General features: G+C 39.8%; 1 protein-coding gene across 4 annotated transcripts in view; it reads left to right on the forward strand.

Moving 5' to 3' along the window:
- Positions 1-418: 418 nt before the first annotated feature.
- Positions 419-7,500, forward strand: part of LOC135202334 (uncharacterized) — an 18,021-nt gene continuing 10,939 nt past the window's right edge. The window contains exons 1-4 of one of the 4 annotated variants that reach the window (XM_064231680.1): positions 458-863; positions 5,471-5,591; positions 5,902-6,046; positions 6,469-6,663. The gene's annotated coding sequence lies outside the window, so the exon portion shown is untranslated. Of the gene's footprint in view, positions 864-1,393; positions 1,601-1,966; positions 2,727-5,470; positions 5,592-5,901; positions 6,047-6,468; positions 6,664-7,500 lie in introns of those variants that run through there. The other 3 variants (XM_064231681.1, XM_064231682.1, XR_010311718.1) reach the window with 3 other exon arrangements.

Raw genomic sequence — 7,500 nt, forward strand, 5'->3', positions numbered from 1 at the left:
AATAGGTGCTTGTCCTGCTCAGAAGTTTACTTCGACGAATTTGTAGCCACAATCATGTTCACTTGACTGAGGATGAACCTACGAAGCGCACGGCTCGAAAGCTATTATTACTCATTAAAAAACCATCAACTTTTCTTGGACGCCAAGAACTCATCATGCAGAGATGACAGCAAAATCGAGCTTGGAATTTTCTTTTCCTACTTGAAGCGCTCTCGATCCAAGTACCCCAACTTCGTCGGGGTCAAATTACAGAGCGATTTTCAGCTTTATTCCGAGAATTGCGGGCCTGGCATAGCGCCTCCTGCTGGCAAGTTACGAGACACAAATAAGTGCCACACAACAGATTTTTTCTTCTTCTTCTTCTTTGGTGGGGGGGGCGGGGGCGTGGGGGACGCTGAGAAGGGGTGCGTTTCATTACTGCAAAATTTGGTGTCATATCATAGTGATATTTGACACGTTCCTTTAATGCTCATACACATTCATGGGGGACATTTTTATCATTTATCATTTGTGTGAGACATACGCACACACACACGTAGAATACTTCATGCGAAACTGGCAACTCAGGATCGTTGAATCTTTCATACGTATCAGTATGTTGGCGCAACCGCTCTAAACTGCAAGCCTGGGCGGGTTGGCATGTCGATTATTCGGTTTTATACGGCTATTTCAATATAAAGGAAAAAACAAAAGGCCATTCTGTGTTCCCCTGAATGAAAAAGACGCCGACGTTCGACATGGAAACAATACTATCGAATTTACAGGAGGAAGACACAGACTCCTCCATCTCGCTGCCATTCTTCGATGACGAAAGCAAGTCGTCGTTGAGTCACTGGGAGCTCCCACGGACTTCGATTTCGAAGGTAAGGAGCCTCGCGCGAGGCAAATCGCACGTATTGTGATCGATACTCCTCCACCCCTCCCCAGCCCCCGCCCCCTTCTGTATTCGTTAAGCTGTGGCGTCAGGTGATGATACCCAGCCAGGTGATTCCTTTGCTAGGTGTCATATCGTCAATGGTCATATTCGTCAGGATAGATGTTCCTATTCCATCTTCTGCGGACTTTGACCCTTGAGTAGCTGCGTTTCATGCGATAGTTCCGAGCAAATGCTCCAAAGCGTGACCAAAGGCCACTTTCGCACTAAAAAGAAAAGAAAAAAAAATCCGATGCTGTTAATAATGACCAAAAAATAATTGGATTACTCTTGATTTATGTCTATGCCTCTAACTGAGTTCTAGTACAGGTTAGTGAATGAATTCTCACCTGTCTCGTGGCTTAATTTGCGAGAGAAATGTTATAGAGATCCAGGTGCTCTTTGTTTTTTTGTTTTTTTAAGAGGCTCAGGTGTGAGTGATATTGGTGTATGACATACTTTCTCTCCTTTCGTTCTCAGGTTTCGAATTCCCTGAGCAAGAGACGACCTCGGATTATGCATTAACTTGCCCAATAAACCTGCAATTCGACGAATGGAATAACCTCGATGATTCCAGCACCTACACTGCAGAGACTTTACCATTTGACCAAAATACAAGTGACCTCGAAAGCCCCTTCCACCGTATTTCTCTGCCAAATGAAGTCGAGGAGGAACCACCTAGGAAGATGGGGAGGAGAGGTCGTAGACCAAAAGCGGAAGCTCTGTTATATCCTTGTCAGCCCAGGGGGAGGAAACCTAAAAAGAATAAACTGTACGAGATGGCTCAGCCATTTGAGGATGAGCTCAAGGAGAAAAGGCGCCAGAACGCCATCAATGCAAAGAAGCACAGGGACCAAACGAAAGGGCGCTTACATTCCTTACGCTCCCAAATAGAAGACGTTAAGAAAGAGACGGAAGAACTCTCCAGATTGTCGCAGAGGTTGACGCAAAACATCGAATCATTAAAACAGCTTCGGGACACGTGCCTGGGACGTGTTATCGCCATGGCATCAGATTTTCCTCAGGAAAATCATTTACTCTGTTAATTAAGACTTTCAATCAGGAATGCGAACAATCAATTCAGAGGTTCTTGATATGCAAGTACATTGATTTATGCTAAATTTGATGCAGGAGACCCTTAAAATAAAAAATAGATCAGAGACCCTTCTTGGATATTGTCTTTCATTGAGACAACTGCCTCATTTCCCCTCAGACCACATAAGAGTTTATCTCCCTCATTTAGATTTCACCTTCATGCGCCCAAAAGTATGAAAATGAGATTTGTTTTGAGTCAGGGACAGAACAACATCAGGACACTTTAGGTAAATTTATGTATCTTTTTCAGAAGGGATTAATCTTATGATCATTGAACATAGTTTATACTTATAGCATAAAACTGGCTTTTTTTCACATGAGAACACTGGTCATTTACAAAAAACTTCCAAACCGAAAGCTAAGTAAAAAGAATAATATTTGACGTCCCTGTTTCCCAGGCAATAAGAAGTCAATGGCTGACCATCAAACACGATCCTACACATTCATCGATTCAAAATACATATTGTCATAACTTTTTCTAATCTTGTCCTTGAGAGACACGATATGGAGCGGAACATTCCGAGACCCTAAATACCCCTGAGAATCATTTGTTAGCTAAGTTGACCATACTTAGTGTCAGCAGTCTGGATTGACCAGCAACTTAATCTAGCCAAACAATCTTTCAGAATCGCCTCAGAATACTCCCAACGGAAATATGCCATGTTTCCGCATTCAGTTTCATACTTATCGTCAAATCCAAAAAAGCTTTGATGAACAGGTAAAATAACCATTCCGATGGTTGTGCTTTAATCCGCATCTCGGATGAACTTTCTTAGACATTTGTGAAGCCCTCTTGACTTGCTATGGTATAATTGATAATTATTCATAGGAAATAAAAGAAAATACTTGAGGATGATATAAAAATGAATTAATTTATGGATGATAAATAAAAGAAGTAGTTTAAGGATGATAGAATTATAATGCTACCTAAAAAAATAGTACATTAAGATAAGTTATATACATGTAAGTAAACAAAAAGCAGTGACTTTACAAAGCATAGTCATAATCATAAATTGGTGTTATAAATATGGAATAAACAAAAATAAAAAAATAATGATAATTTACTCTAAATTATTATTTGAAATGCTGGAAGTACTTTGGGAACAATCTTATTTTTTCGTAACAGTCTCCAACTTTCTTTTTTTTTTTTTTGGTTAAGTTTTTGCTTGCTACAATCGAGTTATTTTCCTGACAACAATAATTATTCATTAATACATTTGTAGAAGCCCATATCATCATTTTCTCTATCTGTTCAGTGCTGTGTCCTGAGTCGCAAAATTCATTTGGAAACAGAGCCTCATCGTCTACAAGTATATTATATATGAGTGCTGAGGCCAAATTTCTCTGATCATTACAAGTTCTAAATTGAGGTATTTGTGTTAATCTATTGATTATTATATAACAATACATAACATTTGCTGCCGTATCATGAGGATATAATAAAGAGCAACTACTCATTCCCGAAAGATATCTGTGATTTTCTGGAGAGATCTCCTCATCATGCGCTCCAGTGATCATTTTTTTGCAAGAATTACATTTCCCTTTTTTGTAAACAGAATGTCAACAGTAGCCTGCTAAATATGTGATTATTGGAAACACTCCCTTGCAATTGTCAATATCATTCTGTTACTTGCAAAGATATGTCACGCTGAGTACCTTTTACGGTATGAATGGTTTCTAAATCATTCCAATTAATTTCGTCATTAATGGCTGCATGTACTGCCCTGTCATGGAATGGTAATTTTTGTTCAAGAACAGACACCATCTTCAGCTTCTTTTCACATTAAGTTTGAAATTTCCCTGTCAACACATACTCCATATGTAACTCAGTCAGGCAGTATTTTGTTACCTCTAACATCGCATTGGTTGTATGTTTCAATGCTGTGAACGCCTCTTTTGTTAATGTCCCACCGAATTCTTTAGTTTCCTCCCAAATTTCCAGCCAAGCATAAAAACCTTTCAGATACTGAAACTTTGCGTCATCGCTATTATCAGTCATGGCAATGGCATATTCGTGATTCAGTCTTTTTCCTTCAAATGGACTTTGTACATTCATTATTATAGTCCACCAAGTATAAAAAATCTTTATATATTCAGAGACGTGTGCAAAATAAGATAAGCAGTGATTTTTACCCACAGTTAGCAATGACTGAATCACATATTTATTAAATATCTGTAATACTAAATTAACATTTTGTTTTTCAAAGCTTGAGGGAGACAATGCTTTTAACGAGAGCTTATATGAATGTCTCAAAAGTGAGCCACCCTCTATTTTTTTAAGTTTCTTCTAAGTACTAAAAGGTGCATAATAAAGTTCTGTTTGTACGGTATTATTTTCAATGGAGAAGGGAGGAAACTTCATTGATTGGTTCGTATATTTTGGGGCTACCAGTTATTTCTGATACATTTCAACAAATGCACGGAATCATACATAAAGAAGAGAGACCTACCACGCTGACTAGGATGATGATACACAATTGATAACTTTGGTGGGTGGGCAAAAAATGACATGGCTTTTCCATTAATGGCATTGTTATCGGTCACAACACAGAATACTGTAAGGCCTATTTCTTCCAATCCAATGATTATTTTCTTCAATATTTTATGCAAAGTTTGGGCTTTCATACACTTAGTATGAATAATATGCACAACGTCCTTGAATTTAGACCGTACGCTATTTAACATAAAAACAAATGCGTTTGTTGCAGCCTCGCTGCTATCAAAGGCTGGGCCAACAAATTGTCCCCCTTTATAATCAAAATATGGTTTAAGATGAATTTCATCAACCATCAGGAACACTACTTTGTCATTTGCAATAATGATTTATATTTATTTTTTATGTACATCAAGAAATTTGTATCATCTTGTTCCGTGGCCGGACTGAATTTTTTTAAAACAAAAACCCTTTTTATAGTGGAGTAGCTAGGTGATATAAGAAATTTCTTATCTCTCAAGAGCCTGTATCCCTGGGGAGAACAATTATAGAAGACAGAGGAAAATATCACTAACTCAGATGAATAATCCAACTTATTAAGAATCATTAAATGCAGTTGTTCACGAACAAATTCAGTACGGTAGAATGTTTGAATGATGGTTCATCTAAACGAATGGATAAAAATGAAATCACCAACTGAATAACACTAATGCTGTTGCAAGTTTTTGAACTTAGATGAGTACTAAAGCAGGTAGTTTGACTAACCGTGACCGTAGGTCTAGGTCAGTCGGACTACCTTTGCTTGGGAAAACCCTGATGACGTCTTCTCTCTCGGTGGCCATGCCTCAAGCGACCTACCTGAGCCTTCATACTAAATATGACTTTCCAAAATGTCCCGTTTTTTTTGTGAAATTGAGAGGCTGTTCATTAAAGATAAGGAAAGTCGTGAATTTAATGTAGATTTGTGAGCAATAGAACTACAAGAAAGGTTCATATTATTACACCGCTTCTTTCTCAATTGCATTCAGATATTCGGTTCTTGTCTTCTCTACAATTCTTTGAAGCAAAGGCCGACGCCACGAGCAACCAGATCCACATATCCAGCCCAGGCCCGAAAAGACTAGCTGGAAGCAATGCGTCTCTTCAAGGGTAAGTTTTGTAAAACTGAGAGTTTGAAATTTACTTTCTCTATCTCTTTCTCTCTTTCTCATAGCCCTAACCTTTTCAATTGTCGTTAATTTTCTTAGCACTAAAGTTGTCACTCATTTTATTATTATCATCATTATAATTACATCATTCCCAAGATGCTTCTTTCGTGACAAATAAAGTATCCCCATGATTTCAATGCATGTGTATGCATGTACGTATACCTAAAATACAGTGATTAGTGACCACACTGATCACTATACCCTTCAATTTCTGTTTATTCCATTTTAGTGGAGATTTCACCTCCTTCCAGGAAAGGCAGCCAAGATATTTTTCGCTTCAAAGGAGGGAAAACTTGTGAGTTGGATTAAGCTCGCCCGTCCAGGCCTCTCCGATCTGCTTTTACCACTGACTTTTGCTGACAACACACGAGTTGCCAATCCACATGACAATCAGAGGTAGCTGACACCGTTGTGTTAGATTAAGCTGGCCTCATGCCAGCACGGGCTCTTGCTCATAGAGCAGCCCGTAGTGCTGACACACTCGTGTGTGCAGTTGTTGATGTTTTGTGTTAAGAATAAAGATGACAGCCAGATTTCAATCTAAATGCTGTCCTCATCCTTAAAGTCAGACAGCTTTAGTCTATTATTTATTAAAAGGAAGGATGCGATTAGATCTAGTGATCAAACCAAAAAATTATGGCAATTATAATACGTATATGAATTTGCCAAAACTCATCAGTTCCATGCTTTTGTTAGTGAATCATTCATGAAAATGTTGGATTGTTTTTAGAAAGCTAATTGAAAGTTTTGTGCTAATGTATTTTGGCAGAAATTTCTATATATTGTGAAATAACCATCTAACTTCTCTATCATTACAGACCAAGGAAATAGAGCTGTCTCCATCAACAAGATGACAAAGTTGGTCTCCTCTCTTCGAGACGACAGGAGCAAATGCTGCAGTGAAACATCCCAGCATCCTTTCCCGGCAACCGGTGTCTAATGAACAACGTCCTCAATGAAATGTTTACACCCAAGTATAGAAAGCAACAAGGTTCACGAGACGAAGTTTGAAGGTAAATCCCTCCACTGGTTCCATTATGTTTAAATCCAAAGCGGATTCCAGTCATTTCTACGCCCCCTTTTTCCATCCTGGGACTTTCCTGCTCTGTTTCTCTGTAGGTTCCCTTCCTGCTCTGTTAGTTTGTATGGTCCTTTCTATTTGTTTATAGGGTCCTTTCCTGCTATGTAAGTTTGTAGGGTCCCTTCCAGCTGCTTGTTTGTAGGGTCCCACACGGACCCACACACCGTTCAGCTTAGACCACGATCCATCTTACCTGGCTGGCGATCTCCTTAAGGTATAGGTTTACACCTACGCACTTTTGTGTTGCGGGCTGTTACGGCGTGGGACCGCAAGAAACTGCATGAAAATTGACGCGGTGCGGAGAAAAAATGACCGCTATTGGGCGGCGTGCCACGGACCCGTGCGGTGTGTTACGGGCATGTTACAGCGTGTTGTTGCTGTGACGTTGCGGTGTCTAGCGCAGTGTTACAGCGTTGGTGTGGTTTTATGGTGCGTGTTGCTTTGCCAGGGCACGCTCTCTTGCGGCTTTGTACTCCGTGTAGCGGTGTGTTGCGGGTGGCTTGCAGTATTGTTGCGGAGTGCGTGCACATGTGCACGAGACATGACTTGGAACGCTGTATGATTGTTGCACATGCACCTCCACCCCGCCCCCCAACCTCACATGATGCATACTACACCCACCTCTCAAAAATATGAGCCCCCTTCCAACCTCACATGATAAATTACATACACCCACCTCTCAAAAATATGAGCCCCCTCAACCTCACATGGTACATACACCCACATCTCAAAAGTAAGAGCCCCCCACCCACCTCGCATGATGCATATA

The sequence above is a fragment of the Macrobrachium nipponense genome, chromosome 30 (genome assembly GCF_015104395.2).
Source record: "Macrobrachium nipponense isolate FS-2020 chromosome 30, ASM1510439v2, whole genome shotgun sequence".
Lineage (NCBI taxonomy): Eukaryota > Metazoa > Arthropoda > Malacostraca > Decapoda > Palaemonidae > Macrobrachium > Macrobrachium nipponense.